Genomic DNA, 18,028 nt, shown 5'->3' with positions numbered 1-18,028 from the left:
TTATTCCCTCAAAGAAGTACAGAAGGTTCGTTAAGCATGACCTTCCCTTACAGAATCCATGCTGGCTTGTTCTCAGTAGGCCATATCTCTCGATATGCTCGCAAATACCATCCTTGATCATAGCTTCCACCATCTTCCCTATAATTGAAATCAGGCTCACCGGCCTGTAGTTTCCAGGGTCACCCCTCGATCCCTTCTTGAAGATAGGTGTGACATTCGCCAATTTCCAGTCCTCTGGTACCTCTCCAGTTTTCAAGGATAGGTTGCAAACATGCTGGATTGTGCCCGCTATTTCTTGTCTTAGTTCTTTCAGAACCCTTGGGTGGATCCCGTCCGGGCCCGGCGATTTGCCGCATTTTAACCTGTCTATCTGCTTGAGGACATCCTCCTTACTTACCTCTATGTGTTCTAATTTTTCAGCCTGTTCCCCACTCATGAGCTCCTCTGAGTCCGGTATATTAGATGTGTCTTCTCTCGTGAAAACCGACGAGAAGAACGTGTTCAACCTCTCAGCTACCTCTTTATCCTCCTTGATCACTCCCTTCCTATCCCCATCGTCCAACGGCCCCACCTCCTCTCTCGCTGGTCGCTTCCCCTTTACGTAACTGAAGAATGCCTTGAAGTTTTTCGCCTCACTGGCCAGCCCCTCTTCATATTTCCCTTTTGCTTTTCTAACCTCTCGGTGGCATTCCTTTTGGCATTTCCTGTGCGCCTGGTGATTTTCCTCCGTTGGGTCCTTTTTCCATCTCCGGAAGGACATTTTCTTGTCGTTTATTGCCCTCTTTACTTCTGTTGAGATCCAAACCGGGTCCTTTGACCGCTTGTTCTTGCCGCCTTTCCTGAAACTTGGGACGTACATTCTTTGTGCTTCCTGCAGGGTGTCCCTGAATAGGGTCCAGGCGCTTCCTACAGTCTCCATCTTAAGGACGTTTTGAGCTTCCTCCCCACCATTTCCCTCATAGCAACATAGTTCCCTTTCCTGAAGTTGAGCGCAGTTGTTGCGGTCCTCTTTACTGTGGGTGTCCCCCTTTCTAATGTGAATCGGATCGCGTTGTGGTCACTGTTGCCTAGTGGTCCTCCCACTTCTACCCCTCTTGCAGGCCCCCCTAATCCGTTTAAGATGAGGTCAAGAGTAGCACTCCCTCGCGTCGGTTCCTTGACTAGTTGCTCCATGAAGCAGTCCCTCACGGCTTGTACCTATTTGAAGCCTATTCAATGAAGAAAAGTAGGCATGGCAGGTTGAATACATGCATATATTTTATGTGTGAGCACTTACAGCAGCCATAGAACTAGAGTAAGTGCCCATGCCCAGTTTGTTAAAGAATGCACATACATAGTAACATAGTAACATAGTAGATGACGGCAGATAAAGACCCGAATGGTCCATCCAGTCTGCCCAACCTGATTCAATTTAAATTTTTTTTTTTTTTCTTCTTAGCTATTTCTGGGCGAGAATCCAAAGCTTTACCCGGTACTGTGCTTGGGTTCCAACTGCCGAAATCTCTGTTAAGACTTACTCCAGCCCATCTACACCCTCCCAGCCATTGAAGCCCTCCCCTGCCCATCCTCCTCCAAACGGCCATACACAGACGCAGACCGTACAAGAATGCCCAGTAACTGGCCTAGTTCAATCTTTAATATTATTTTACTCTCCACCACCTCTCTCGGGAGCGCATTCCAGGCATCCACCACCCTCTCCGTAAAGTAGAATTTCCTAACATTGCCCGTGAATCTACCACCCCTCAACCTCAAATTATGTCCTCTGGTTTTACCATTTTCCTTTCTCTGGAAAAGATTTAGTTCTACGTTAATACTCTTTAAGTATTTGAACGTCTGAATCATATCTCCCCTGTCTCTCCTTTCCTCTAGGGTATACATATTCAGGGCTTCCAGTCTCTCCTCATACGTCTTCTGGCGCAAGCCTCCTATCATTTTCGTCGCCCTCCTCTGGGCCGCCTCAAGTCTTCTTACGTCTTTCGCCAGATACGGTCTCCAAAACTGAACACAATACTCCAAGTGGGGCCTCACCAATGATCTGTACAGGGGCATCAACACCTTCTTCCTTCTACTGACTACGCCTCTCTTTATACAGCCCAGAATCCTTCTGGCAGCAGCCACTGCCTTGTCACACTGTTTTTTCGCCTTTAGATCTTCGGACACTATCACCCCAAGGTCCCTCTCCCCGTCCGTGCATATCAGCTTCTCTCCTCCCAGCATATACGGTTCCTTCCTATTATTAATCCCCAAATGCATTACTCTGCATTTCTTTGCATTGAATTTTAGTTGCCAGGCATTAGACCATTCATCTAACTTTTGCAGATCCTTTTTCATATTTTCCACTCCCTCTTCGGTGTCTACTCTGTTACAAATCTTGGTATCATCTGCAAAAAGGCACACTTTTCCTTCTAACCCTTCAGCAATGTCACTTACATACATATTGAATAGGATTGGCCCCAGCACCGAACCCTGAGGGACTCCACTAGTCACCTTTCCTTCCTTCGAGCGACTTCCATTAACCACTACCCTCTGGCGTCTGTCCGACAGCCAGTTTCTGACCCAGTTCACCACTTTGGGTCCTAACTTCAGCCCTTCAAGTTTGTTCAACAGCCTCCTATGAGGAACTGTATCAAAGGCTTTGCTGAAATCCAAGTAAATTACATCTAGCATATGTCCTCGATCCAGCTCTCTGGTCACCCAATCAAAAAATTCAATCAGGTTCGTTTGGCACGATTTATCTTTTGTAAAGCCATGTTGCCTCGGATCCTGTAACCCATTAGATTCAAGGAAATACACTATCCTTTCTTTCAGCAACACTTCCATTATTTTTCCAACAACTGAAGTGAGGCTCACCGGCCTGTAGTTTCCTGCTTCATCCCTGTGACCACTTTTATGAATAGGGACCACATCCGCTCTCCTCCAATCCCCAGGAATCACTCCCGTCTCCAGAGATTTGTTGAACAAGTCTTTAATAGGACTCGCCAGAACCTCTCTGAGCTCCCTTAGTATCCTGGGATGGATCCCGTCTGGTCCCATCGCTTTGTCCACCTTCAGTTTTTCAAGTTGCTCATAAACACCCTCCTCCGTGAACGGCGCAGAATCTACTCCATTTTCTCATGTAATTTTGCCAGACAATCTCGGTCCTTCTCCAGGATTTTCTTCTGTGAACACAGAACAGAAGTATTTGTTTAGCACATTTGCTTTCTCCTCATCACTCTCCACATATTTGTTCCCAGCATCTTTTAGCCTAGCAATTCCATTTTTTATCTTCCTCCTTTCACTAATATATCTGAAAAAAATTTTATCTCCCTTTTTTACATTTTTAGCCATTTGTTCTTCCGCCTGTGCCTTCGCCAAACGTATCTCTCTCTTGGCTTCTTTCAGTTTCACCCTGTAGTCCTTTCTGCTCTCCTCTTCTTGGTTTTTTTAATATTTCATGAACGCCAACTCTTTCGCCTTTATTTTCTCAGCCACTAGGTTTGAGAACCATATCGGCTTCCTTTTTCTCTTGTTTTTATTGATTTTCTTCACATAAAGGTCCATAACCATTTTTATCGCTCCTTTCAGCTTAGACCACTGTCTTTCCACTTCTCTTATGTCCTCCCATCCTAACAGCTCTTTCTTCAGGTACTTTCCCATTGCATTAAAGTCCGTACGTTTGAAATCTAGGACTTTAAGTATCGTGCGGCCGCTTTCCACTTTAGCCGTTATATCAAACCAAACCGTTTGATGATCGCTACTACCCAGGTGAGCACCCACTCGAACATTAGATATACTCTCTCCATTTGTGAGGACCAGATCCAATATCGCTTTTTCTCTTGTGGGTTCCGTCACCATTTGTCTGAGCAGAGCCTCTTGAAAGGCATCCACAATATACCTACTTCTTTCCGATTCCACAGACTGACGGAGGTGATTAGTGGAGTACCACAGGGCTCAGTCTTGGGACCAATCCTATTCAACATCTTTATAAGAGACTTGGCAGAAGGGCTTCGAGGTAAAATAACATTATTCGCCGATGACGCCAAACTGAGTAATGTAGTGGGCAAATGCACAACAGACGAAGATTCAGTGCCCGACAACATGATGCACGACCTACTCCTACTGGAGCGATGGTCTAGGACATGGCAACTCAACTTCAATGCCAAAAAATGCAAAGTTATGCACCTGGGCAGCCAGAATCCATGCAAGTCTTATACCCTTAATGGCGAGATCCTAGCAAAAACGGTAGCAGAACGAGACTTGGGGGTAATCGTCAGTGAGGACATGAAGTCTGCCAATCAAGTGGAGCAGGCTTCGTCCAAGGCAAGACAAATCATGGGCTGCATACGAAGGGGTTTCGTCAGTCGTAAGGCGGAAGTCATTATGCCATTGTATAGATCCATGGTGAGGCCCCACCTGGAGTACTGTGTGCAATTCTGGAGGCCGCATTATCGCAAGGATGTGCTGAGACTGGAGTCGGTGCAAAGAATGGCCACCCGGATGGTCTCGGGACTCAAGGATCTACCATACGAAAAACGGCTTGACAAATTACAGCTATACTCGCTCGAGGAGCGCAGAGAGAGGGGGGACATGATCGAGACGTTCAAGTATCTTACGGGCCGCATCGAGGCGGAGGAAGATATCTTCTTTTTCAAGGGTCCCACGACAACAAGAGGGCATCCGTTGAAAATCAGGGGCGGGAAACTACGAGGTGACACCAGGAAATTCTTTTTCACTGAAAGAGTGGTTGATCGCTGGAATAGTCTTCCACTACAGGTGATTGAGGCCAGCAGCGTGCCTGATTTTAAGGCCAAATGGGATCGGCACATGGGATCTATTCACAGGGCAAAGGTAGGGGAGGGACATTAAGGTGGGCAGACTAGATGGGCCGTGGGCCCTTATCTGCCGTCTATTTCTATGTTTCTATGTTTCTATGAACATTCCAGTCCGCATCCGGCAGGTTGAAATCTCCCAACAGCAGAACCTCCTCTTTCCTTCCAAACTTTTGGATATCCACAATCAGATCCTTATCAATTTGCTGCGATTGAGTCGGAGGTCTGTAGACTACACCCACGTAGATAGAAGTTCCATCTTCTCTTTTCAGAGCAATCCATTTCGCTTCTTCCTCTCCCCAGGTCCCTTGCATTTCGGTCGCTTGGATATTGATCTTTACATAGAGAGCTACTCCTCCACCTTTATGACCATCTCTGTCCTTCCTAAAAAGATTATATCCCGGTATGTTTGCATCCCATCCATGTGATTCACTGAACCATGTCTCTGTGATAGCAACAATATCTAGATCTGCCTCTAATATCAGGGCTTGCAGATCATGAACTTTGTTGCTTAGACTGCGAGCATTTGTGGTCATCGCTTTCCAGCTATTTTTCAGCGATAATCTCCTTTTTCGTATGGATTTTTGTGTCGTTTCACTTTCCGTTGCAATACTAAGAAATGAGTTGCTGATATTGCTTATGTTGCAGCCTTTACTACTATCACATCTTTTCTTTTGCCGGGGGGTGGTCTCTATAATTGTCCTTCGTACATACATAAGTACATAAGTGCCCATGCCCAGTTTGTTAAAGAATGCACATAGATGGCAGTATTTTATAATCTAGGTACATACTTTATATACTGAAATATAAACCGACCCAAATATAAACCAACGTAACCTTTATTTCCCTTCAACAAGAGGAAAAAGGTTAACTCAAATATAAACCTGGAGGTTTATATTCAAGTACCCTGCTAGGCTCTGCACCTAGCCTCCCTTTCTCACTCCCTCTGCTGCCAGGCTATGCATCCTGTCCCCCCCCCTCCCTGCCCTGCTAGGCTTTGCACCCTGTCCCCACTCTCTAGATGTCTTTCAGGCTTCCACCAGGCCTGCTGTAAGCTCTGGTGGTCCAGCAGTGGGCTGGGACAGGAGTGATCCCTTTCACCGCCTGTCCCGGCTAGCTCTAACAACTCTCACCTCCCTCCCACCTCCCCGATTATAGAAGCAATATTCCTATGCTCCTGCCCCACACAGAGCCACTATCGGTAGTGTGCATCCACAGGCTGTGACATTGTTAATCATATAACAGCCCCACACCTTTGGAAATACCCTACACAAAATGTACACTCTATACTCCACCAAGGAGAACATTGGTAGTGGCATCAAGACTTTCCTGCAATGGTGAAATGACACCCCTGCAGCGTCTTTTATGTGTACTGTATATATAGAACTGCATGTGGAAAAATGTCTCTTGTGGGAGTGGGGAGAGATACAGAGAGAACAAGCAATTTAGACAGAGCTAGTGACTGGAGAGAGAGAGGAAGGAACATGTACTTCAGGAGACAGAGGCACTGTAAAAATAATCACACAACATACATTAGCATGATTACAAAATTTTGTGTAATGTCCTGCATGGTAACGTCAATACTGCCAAAGTAGTCAAATAGAAATTACATTATCCATAGATCCAAGCTATTGAACGATTCAGAGTCCCATAAGCAGTGCCAATCAAATTAAACAATACTTTCTAGCCACTGACTCCACATCCAAGAAGTGCACAAGACAACAAATTGGGAACATTGTCATTTTGTTAACCTTTTGAAGAATAGAACAAGAAAAAGGCCAACAACCTCCACGTCTCCAAGAAACATGGATCTATCAAATAATTACCACACATTAATAACAGAAAAGATCACCTTCACTTAGTCTCCAGACTGAGCTTTCCTTTGTAATTGCTGGTTGGATCTTAGACTTGCACTCTCCTTCCATCAGGAAGACAAATAATGTCAGGGTGAGGGACTGTCATCTCCACCCCACTCCTCCATATTCATTTGAACATGATGGTCCGCATTCTAGGAATTATTTTTTCATCCTAGTGACTGATTTTCAATAGCACGGCATTCTGAACTTATTTTTCAAATAGCATTACTTTACTATAGAAGACTTGGCCAAAGTAATTTTGAAAGCAGTAGTGATGCAGGAGCGACAGAAGATTACTCATTGACATAAGAACATCAGAATATAAGAATATTGGACTCCTGTTAAAATGGCAAAAATGTTACATTTAACTTCAGATCTTTGCTGGTCTTGCCATCAGCATCCTGGGACTCTATTACACCTCCTCTATACATGTCCTAACCTACAAATATATTGGTCAAGCATTTGGTCTAAAATTATTTCTATAAGTTTATTATTATTATTATTCCTAGAAGAAAAAGGGATTGAGGGGTATAGATAGGTATAGACCATTGCTCAGGCAATGGGCCTGATGGGCCGCCGCGGGAGCGGACCGCTGGGCAGGATGGACCTATGGTCTGCCTCAGCGGAGGCAACTTCTTATGTTCTTATGTTCTTAAGTCACATGAATAATAAGTCTATCATACTGCGCTCCTCTAACCCAGATGTCTCAATACTATTATTATATTAAAAAATTTTGATTTCATGATCGCTTTAGCTATCCATCATATTGCCTGCAACTGGAAGGATAATTCTAGGCTTAGTTTCCCCGGGTGGTGGAATCATCTCTGTATTATCAAGAAATATGAGGAAATAATTGCATTCAAACAAAATAATATTGCTAGGTTTACCAAAATCTGGGCCCCTCTTGATAAATTTTGCAAGAACTTGGATGTCAACCCCAATTAACTCCATTATGTTTATGACTTCAGAATTTGCAGCTTACTGTATTTCATTTTTACATTATTTGTATTTGAAAAATTTCAATAAAAATATTATTTTTAAAAAAATACATAAGAATAGCCTTACTGAGTCAGACCAATGGTCCCTCAAGTCCAGTAGCCCGTTCTCTCGGTGGCCAATCCAATCCCTAGTACCTGGCCAAAACTCAAGGATGGGGTATGTAGTAGAGTGGGAGAACCTGGGTGGAGGTAGGAAGTTGAGGGGTGGTGGTGGCGGTGGTCAGCTCTAAGCTTGTTAAGCATTTTATTTTGAACAAATGGTGAAAAAAGGGACCTGACCTTTTCAGTTTTTGCCTTTAGGGGATTTTTCTTTTTTTCATTTGTTTCATTTTAAAGAAATTAAATTAAATTAAAAATCATAAAAACCCACAACAACAAATTGCACTTGGTATTCCTAGTTCCAAGTCATAACTCATAGCACTAAACTTTTAATAGACTTTAGTAGAGAGATGGTTCAATGGGATGCCTGTGAGAGTGATACTCTAAATGGGAGCTGATGAAAAAGGAGATAAGAGTTTTGGTGGTGTGTTCAGAAAGGAAGGGATGGGTTTGATGATGATATAAAGAAGCCTTTAACTAAGTTGTGTTAAGCAGCTAATGCAACATTATCAGCACGGTACACAATGATTCAGGCTATTGTCTACTGCAGTGGTTCCCAACCCTGTCCTGGAGGACCACCAGGCCAATCGGGTTTTCAAGCTAGCCCTAATAAATATTCATGAGAGAGATTTGCATATAATGGAAGTGACAGGCATGCAAATCTGCTCCATGCATATTCATTAGGACTATCCTGAAAACCCAATTAGCCTGGTGGTCCACCAGGATAGGGTTGGGAACCACTGGTCTACTGCGCTAAAACAGGGTTCTTTGCAGCAAAATTGCCATGTTAGCTGCCTAACATGGGCGTAGTCCGAGACTGGGCATGACAAATGTGGGAGATGTAGTGCTTGCTTACAGGTCTTTACTGTGCACTAGCTGTCCTGACTGCCGATAGCACAGCCAAGCTTACAGTCTTCAAAACCTTCCACTTGATGATAATAGACTACATGAAAACCAAACTACAACTCTATATTATACCCCAAACAGACCACTAAGATCTGGACAAGATAGATCGTGACCTTAGAATTACAAGGTTCTAAGTGGCAATTTTCAGTTGACTGACCCTACCACCTGGACACTCTTGCAAGACAGAAATGGCCCGTAATCGCTCCTACTTACATTTCATAGCTAAGCTATGGCATATCAATCCCCCCCCCTCCCATCTATTAGAATGCAGGATGGTCTATGGAACTTCAGGAGGGCAGTGAAAACCTTCCTCTTAAGAGACCTGTAACTTAAGAACACCCACGCCTCAATGCTCAGTAGCTCCACACACTGACTCTCAATGCTTCTCCAAATTGGATCATAAAAGTTGTTGCCTACTGCAACTCAGTTGTTGTCTGACTAGCTATAATTGTCATGTATGCCATGTCCTCTTTGTACTACTGTAACCTGTTCTTGGCTCCTTTGGGAGGATGGGCTAAAAAATCTAATAAATAGATAAATAAATAAATAAATAAAGAGGAGGTAGTAAGTGCAGCTATATAAGAACATAAGAATAGTCTTACTGGGTCTGACCAATGATACATCAAGCCCAGTAGCCCATTCTCACGGTGGCCAATCCAAGTCCCTAGAACAGGCAGTTCAGTAGCTCAGCATGTTGTAAATTCAAATGTAGAAGATGCTAATCGCTGCACATCCAATCCCCTTCCTGGCACTCACATCCATTTATGTGTACTGAGATTTGATATACTACCTTTACTAACTGGCAGACCAAGGTAGTTAACAAGTTAAAATCAATAAGAAATTGAAACGAACTACAATGTCAAATAGGACAGGAGTACATACTCAGTTCAATAACAGATAGGAGGAGGAAGGACATTTTTAAGGGAAGAACAGGAATTTGGAAAATTTAAAAGTAATTTAAAAACATTTCTTTTCAAGGATACCTTTGAAAACTAATTTTAATATCCGATAACCCTATTAAATTTTATCCTATTATATTTTGTTATTTTGTTAACCTTCTGTATTTTTCCCTTAATGTTTTTCTCTTTACTTTAAAGATTTGTATTTCATTCCTCCTTACCTAATGTTATGAGTATGTTAAAATTGATTGTAATTCTGTATTGTTTTTTTTTCTTTTAAGTATTCTTATTTATTGTATTGTCACCCAACAAATGTAATTTTAAACTGTACATCACTTAGAAGTATGATTAAGCGATTAATCAAAAAAATTATTAAACTTGAAACTTGAGAAGAAAGAATGGACAGGAGGACAGTGATGATAGTAGGAGAACCATTTAAGGAGGGCTCAAAAGCATTTTGAAATATCCTTGTCATGAAAATAGCCATGATTTTGATCCCCCTCCCAGAACTCGTACACGTGCTCCTAAACTCCCAATCAACTCAACTTTCAGCACTAGCGCATATAATTCTGATACCTCCGCCCTCGATCCTTCCCCTAGTACAAACACACTTAATTCATCATCCCCAATCGCCCCCTCCCCCTCCCCCTCCCCCGTGCCTCCTCCCCAATCATTCATGGCCTCTCAGTTCTAAATATCGACACTTAGACCTCTCCCTCCCTTTTATTAAACTGTGCTATGAGCATCAGGAGCAGCACAAGGCATTCAGCGCAGCTCCCCGTACTAAATGCTGCTAGCGCAGTTTAATAAAAGGAGGCCTTAATCACAAAAAAGTGCTGACCAGTCCCCAAAGAAGTGCTCACAATCGTCTCGTTATTTAAAATGAATAACATTAGAGGTTTGTGGTTTCATTGATTGATTCAAGCCCAGTGTTATGGAGGGAAGGAGTGGCCCAGTGGTTAGAGCTTCTGGCACAGCACCCTGAGGTTATGAGTTCAATCCCAGCCTGTTCCCTGTGACTCTGGGCAAGTCACGTCATCTTCCATTGCCCCATCTTCCACAGTTAAATGGTGAGCCTGCTGGGACAGATAAGAAAAATACTTAAGAGCACCTGATTACTAATCATTGTATTGTAAACCACTTTAGGTGAATCTATTCATGAAAAAGCAATTAATAAATCCCAATATTAATCATGAGCTAGAATCTCTGTCATCTACACTACATTAACTAATTCTGGCCAGGTATGTTCCAGATTAAGTGAGATTATCAAGGCTTCAATTTTACCTCCCTCCCCCCATTACCTCCCTCCCCCCATTCCTCCCTCCCCCCCACACCTCCCTCCCCCCACTGCGCTAGCATTTTTCATCACTGGTCATGGCAGTAACAGCTCCAACGCTCATAGAATTCAAATAACTCCAGGAACAGATCAAAAAACCCCAAGGAACTAAGAAAAAATTGTTTGTTGTCCTGTGTAATTGTTTTTCTAATCTCGCAGATAAATAGGATATATTTTTTAAAATCACTGTATACTGTAATAAGATTTTGTTAATTTTTTTCTTAATACTTTTGGTGCTCTATAAAGTGGAGTTGTATGCATATATTCCTTTATTAAGTAGTTGCTCTTTTTGTTAAGGTAAAACATATTTATGTTATCCTCTTTGAATAAATAATTAAAAATTCAATAAAAAAAGAAACCATGCCAGTTGTAATTTGATCTTCCCCTTCCACCTTTTATAACACATGGAATACATCTAGTCTGGGCTGCCAAGATGGCATTTTACAACAATGGCAATGCTTGATTTAAACTCCTAACATTTGCAGATGCTTGTTTTAGATTTTATAAACGTTTCCTTTTGAAAGGTAAATGCTAATGCAATAGATTTCATATAGAATGCCTTACCCCCTCTTCTACGAAACTGCGATAGCAGTTTCTAGCGCAGAGAGCCATGCTGAATGGCCCACGCTGCTCCTGATGCTCATAGAGTTCCTATGAGCATCAGGAGCAGCGCGAGCCATTCAGCATGGCTGATCCCGCTAGAAACTGCTGTCGCAATTTCGTAGAAGAGGGGGTTAGTTTACTTTTGCCTTTTATACAATCTATAAGGATACCCTAACTTTTGTATGATAGTATCTCAGTGCATAATCTATCTCTATGAGGCACATTCCTCCTTCAGCTTGAGCAATGTACAATACTGGCATCCACTAATTCCTATAAATGACCTCATGAGCAAGAAGGAATTTTCTTGCTTGCAATCCAGTTTTTCAAGATCTTTACAAGATCCGTCCACAGTTCCAGAGCTGAACTATGGGAATTGTCACCTGTTTAAGAACATAAGAATTGCCGCTGCTGGGTCAGACCAGTGGTCCATCGCGCCCAGCAGTCCGCTCACACGGCGGCCCCCAGGTCAAAGATCTGTGCCCTAACAGAGACCAGCCCTACATGCGTTCATTCTGGTTCAGCAGGAACTTGTCCAACCTTGTCTTGAATCCCTGGAGGGTGTTTTCCCTTATAACAAACTCCGGAAGATCATTCCAGTTCCCTACCACTCTCTGGGTGAAGAAGAACTTCCTTACATTTGTACGGAATCTATCCCCTTTCAACTTTAGAGAGTGCCTTCTTGTTCTCCCTACCTTGGAGAGGGTGAACAACCTGTCCTTATCTACTAAGTCTATTCCTTTCAGTACCTTGAATGTTTCGATCATGTCCCCTCTCAGTCTCCTCTTTTCAAGGGAGAAAAGACCCAGTTTCTCTAATCTTTCACTCTATGGCAATGCCTCCAGCCCCTTAACCATCTTAGTCACTCTTCTCTGGACCCTTTCGAGTAGTACCGTGTCCTTCTTCATGTACGGTGACCAGTACTGGACGCAGTATTCCAGGTGAGGGTGTACCATGGCCCTATACAGCGGCATGATAACCTTCTCCGATCTGTTCGTGATTCCCTTCTTATATCCCTCCGATCTATTTGTGATATTAATAAATTTTTAAGTACTGATTTTAATCCATTGCTTATCTTTTCTGACTTGTGCTATATTATGGCTCCATCATCTACTGCTAGTTATTTCTCTGGGAAGTGCGCTTGCTTTGTAGGTATTGACCATCATTTAACAGACATTGAACCAAATGTGCCATTTTCGAAATATTATCTTCTGGAAACTCCACCAAGTAACATTGATTATGGCACGTTACTGCTAAATAGCTTTTTAATGGATTGAATTTGAAAGGATATTACTTAACTTACCTGTCCATAGCTGCAGCCTTGGTTCTGCACTCATCCCAGTAATCAGGTAAATAAAGTTCTTGTGAAACTGGTAATAGTATTTTATCCCTACAAAATAGACACAGTAGCTATAAATTGTTTTTACAATAAAAATAAAAACAATCAAGGAATTACTTTGCAAACCAATATAAATGTAAATATGTATGTCTACATACAGCCAAGAAATCAATATGCAGCACCATGTTTTTCCACTATGAGCACTTTCTTTCTCATCCCTTTGTGAACAAGAAAAGAAATCTGAGACCAAATAATCAAAGTTTCTTTCTCTGTAAATATGCAAACTCTCTAGAATATAAAAGCTATATAATTCACTTTTGGCACTCATTGGTTAGGTTTATGATGCTGTTCAGTCTGGCTAAGACTTAGGGCTCCTTATACTAAGGTGCGCTAACGTTTTTAGCGCACGCAGGATTTTAGCACGCGCTAAACCCGCGCTACGCTTCTAGAACCAACGCCAGCTCAATGCTGGCATTAAGGTCTAGTATGCGTGGCAATTCAGCGCTCGCTATTCCACACGTTAAAGCCCTAACGCACTTTTGTAAAAGGAACCCTTAGGTCTGACTTTCTAAGATAAAGATAGCAAACAGGTTGTAAAGTGTACCTTTACAATTTGACATAATGGCATGTTTCCTTTTTCAAAATGATGTTTATGGAAAGTATTCTCCTCCAAGGTTTCAATCTTTTTTCTCTTTACATTTTTTGGAAAATATTTATTATTATTAAAGTTATGATTGTGATTATAATTATAATGGGGAAACGAGACCTCAAGTGTTCGCAGCAGTCTATTTTTAGAACAGGTCTTGTCAGAACAGCCTCATGCGAACTATCATGAGTCTTATGTATCCCCCTACTCTTTCAATATTTTTTATTTTCTATTTTCTTTAAAATTCAAAATTTTTTTTTTTAACTTATTAGTTTTTATATTTATCCTAATAATAATCATCTTAGTCAGGGGTGTCCAACCTTTTGGCTTCCCTAGGCCGCATTGGCCAAAAGAAATGTTTCTGGGGCCGCGCAAATGCTGCAGCAAGACAGAGGAGGGAGCCGGCAAGACAGTAAACTCCAGGGGGCAGCAGAGGAAAACACTTCATCGCCCTCGACCAGGGCCGAACAAAATACTTCATGGGGCCGCATGCATCCCTCGGGCCGCAGGTTGGACACCCCTGATCTTAGTCATTCCAATCACTCCTCTAGGACACGTGTCATTTTAAAGCTTTCAGTGTACTTAGCTTGATGTCCCACTGTGCCACTGGCACTTTCTGCTTACAGCTTTAGTGACTGGAAAGCTGTTCAACTGGTGTGTTCACCTCCTGGCTGTATCAGATGGTAAATTACTCAATATTTTTTTTTTAAACATAAAGACAAAAAAAAAAGAAAAAAAGATTGAAACCTAGGAGGAGAATACTTTCCATAAACATCATTTTTATAGGGTGATTTGTCTTAGACATAAATAATTGAAGGAAAAGATGTTTCCTCTTTCTACATCTATAGGTTCAAGTGCCGTGGTATATCGAATGTTTGCAGTGCATCTGCAAAGGTAACGTTTGTAGCTCTGTATGTGTGGTTGGAAATGTCAAGAAGTACACATATATGGAAAATAGGTATGATATGCTGATGTGAGAATATGGATTGTGAGGGGGCATGCATGGGTGGAAGTGTGTGTGTATGTTCTAGGGGTACATATGCAAGGATGTAACTGCTTCCCCTCTTGCAATAATGTAGTCCTCCTCCACAATGGTTTTGGTTTTGTTTATTGGGTTTTTGGTTTGTTTGTTTTTTTGGGGGGGGTTGTAACTCTCTCCCTTTTATGACAGTTCTACCTTCTTCTTCTAGGTGATGTAACTTTGCCCCATTATGTTGCATGGGGCTCTTATCTTGTAAATCGCCTTGAACCTATTCTGGAGAAGAGTATTTAAGAAATTCTGATTAGATGAAACATGGGGGAAACCAGGTAGCCCCATAAAACGTGTAACTGTAGTTTAAGCCTCCTCTTTTTCAAATCTCCAATCTCCCCTCCTATCTATTGTTATTCGTAGGAAGAAAAAAAAATCGCCTGAAAGAATTTCCATTTTCTGTGTCCGGAATAAATCTACAAAAATAAGGGCGATTTAAATTTTAAAAGGTATGCAGCCCAGACCCGTCTCATTTTCCAATAAGCCTGTGAGCTTTCCAACATTATGTCTTGGGCACCAGTTTCCCAAAAAAATGCAACTGTGTGTCTGGCCACACATATGTTGTGGCTGACAAACCCACACGAGTTAGAAGATGGGATTTGGGCAAAAGACCGAGAGGAGAGAGAGCTGCCAAGAATTCTACCTGAGGCCCAAGTATTGAGGCAGTCTGGTGTTCAACAAGCCAATTAGTGAACTGGAAGTCCAGAATAGCAGGAGGAAGAAACTGAGCAAACAAAAAAAAAAAAAAGAAATCTTTATTAGATTACAAAAGAACATAAGAATAACCTTACTGGGTCAGACCAATGGTCCATCTAGCCCTGTAGCCCATCTTTTAAGTGTGTTGCTCAGATATCTCATTTCTGGAATTTGCTACTGTTGACAATCCAAAATAGAGTACGGATGTATATGGTGTTTCGGTATAGGATGGGCTGGGGAGGATATCAATGGGAATTCCACTAACTTGGAACATGAGGACCTTACTGGCCAGACTTTATACTAGATATCCTGCAAACAATGGGATGGATGGATAGGCTGGAGTGAGCTTGGATGGCAACTTCAGCAGTTGGAACCTAGGACAATACCCAGTGGACTTTAGTCTATGGCCCAGAAATATCAAAGAAGAGAGAGGCAAGTTAATTTAATCATGTATTTTTATGAAAATAAGTAATGGACAGACTGGATGGATTTCAGGTCTTTATCTGCCATCATTTACTATAGAGTGAATTTTTAATATATATCCTTGACGTGTTGTAATTTTTAATGTTTAATAACCAGTCTGAACAAGCATGTCAAGGTAGTTTGGTAAATGTTTTGGTGGCCCTCAGAGTTTTCTCACACTGAAGCCCATTACATGAAAAAAATGTATTTATTTAGATTTCTATCCCATCCTCCCATGAGCTCAGAATGGGTTACAAAAGCACATTCACAGTAGATTACAGTAGATATATACAGTCAGTTATATTAGACATTCATGGTACATTACATAGGACAGTCATGGTAGCTTAGGACATGACAGGTTGCAGAGAGATGTTCATAGCAGTCACAGGAGATGTTTCCTGTTAATTAAGAACATGAATGATTGTATAACAGCATTCATCGGAAGAAGAGAGTATAGGGGAACTGTTTGCTGGAGGTAGTTCAGTTGAAAAGGAAGGTTTTTACTGTTCTTCGGAAGCTTATCAATGAGCTCAGTGATCTAATCTGTGCAGGCAGTTGGTTCCATAGCTGCGGGACAAAATGGCTATAGGAGCGCTTACAGGCGGTTTCCATATGGAGAGATCTCCCTGGAGGGATGCATAGCTGCCTCTCTGCCTCAGAGCGGAGGGGGCAGGCTGGGGTGTACTACTGAAGTTTGGATCCCACTGCCTTACAGAATAGCATTTGTCTATGAAGAAGGATGGACTACCCTCCCTAAAAAAAAACCATAATGTACAGTATACTTGTACATATACTTCTTAGTCTATCAGCAATTATATTCACTTTTTATTTTTAGTGCACATAAATAATCTTCTATAACCCCTAGAAAATTTTATGAATAGGATTTTATTTCAGAAGACAGACAATAAACTTAAGAGTCACCTCTATGCAGTCTTTAAATCAAGCACTTCTAAATCTTCCAAAGACATTTAGAAGATCAGTTCCAGATATGACCCATTGATAAAGTTCACTTGTGATATTAGGTACCACACATTTGTGTCCGCCAAATTAGGGCCCCTGAGGAAGGCAGATTTCTTGTTGAAACACAAACTGTGTAGGGTCTGAATCTCACTCTTTGTGAACATGTAACATCAGTGACACAACTTACCTAATGGCATCCCTCCTGATGATCCTGTTCAGTCTGTTGGGGGGATCCCTGAGGCTTAGTTGATTGGGGCAGGGAAAGCAGCTTTGACAGGAGGGAGGAGCTGTGCTTAGTGACTGCTCTTTTGAGCAATCGCTAGAGGCACAGTTCCTCCTGCTTTTTACCGGTGATTTTCTGCACAAATAACATGCTGTTATGCTGAGAATTGCCCGTAAAATAAAAGTCGTTCCCACTACGGGCACTATATCAACTTGCCAGATTTTACCTGCGAGTTTTGAGAATCTTCCTCCTGTTTCCAACAGTGACCAATCCAGATCACAAGTGCCTGGCAGAAACCCAAATCGTAGCAATATTCCATTGGTTGGTTTGTTTGAAAATACAGTCTAACATTCAGCAGCAGTTATTGCACTGGGAAAAAAATGTAAATGTCCCCTAAAAACTGAACAACTGCTGTTCAGATAAACAGTTCAGCACAAGTGCAAAGGGACAGAGTCCAATTACTTCAGTGCATCTAAAAGGGCTATAATGAATTTTCCCTACAGTCCTGATTGCTGCACCATTAAATTATCATTTCAGCCATACTGAGGGAGTTTTCAGAATAATTTAGCCCTAGTACAGACCATTAGAAAGCAAAAATCAGAGGCCCGTGCCACATCTCTTTCATATCCTTCCATCTGTGTGAAAACACTGGAAATTCAGGCATCATTTCTTTTCCAGTGTACAGCAAGATGATTGAGAAATTAATAATATGTGTTGGAAAGGTTAAAATTCCATGAAGGTAGAATCAATTATGTAAAACTGATTTTCAATTGAGCTGAAGAGGAACCAGAGAAAATGTGTTTTTCCAAGACAAGGTTCACATTATATGCTCTCTTAGGCTTCTGTGACTAGTGTCATGGTTTTTATAGCTGTCTCAGTAGTATCACTACTGCTAGGGATAACATTTCTAGATAAGGAAATATTTTCTGATATGGAAATATGATCCTACCAGTAGTCGCATGAGACTACCTCAATTTGGATGTGGAGCTGTAGTGGGCAGGAGTGACTTGGCATCATTTCTTCCTGAAAATCTCCCCCTCCCCCCAAACTAACAATTATATCAAAGTAGTCCTTGGACGTAGCAAGGACTACCTCTGAAGTGGAAAGTAGGGGGAAGGGGAGTGGGTGGCATGAACTTGATAGGGTTGTATTAGGGGGGGCTTAAGCTGG

The 18,028-nt window shown here is 42.0% G+C and overlaps 1 long non-coding RNA gene across 1 annotated transcript; it reads right to left on the bottom strand.

Moving 5' to 3' along the window:
* Positions 1 to 10,248: 10,248 nt before the first annotated feature.
* Positions 10,249 to 15,543, bottom strand: LOC117355447. Its single transcript, XR_004538372.1, has 3 exons — positions 15,161 to 15,543; positions 12,806 to 12,892; positions 10,249 to 10,642 (listed from the first exon to the last, which is right to left on the bottom strand). It is a non-coding gene; the product is annotated as an uncharacterized LOC117355447 (long non-coding RNA).
* Between the last annotated feature and the right edge of the window lie 2,485 nt (positions 15,544 to 18,028).

Source organism: Geotrypetes seraphini, chromosome 2 (assembly GCF_902459505.1).
Source record: "Geotrypetes seraphini chromosome 2, aGeoSer1.1, whole genome shotgun sequence".
NCBI classification, from domain to species: domain Eukaryota; kingdom Metazoa; phylum Chordata; class Amphibia; order Gymnophiona; family Dermophiidae; genus Geotrypetes; species Geotrypetes seraphini.
The sequence above is the reverse complement of the archived record's forward strand: the minus strand, read 5'-3'. Positions and strand labels throughout refer to the sequence as shown.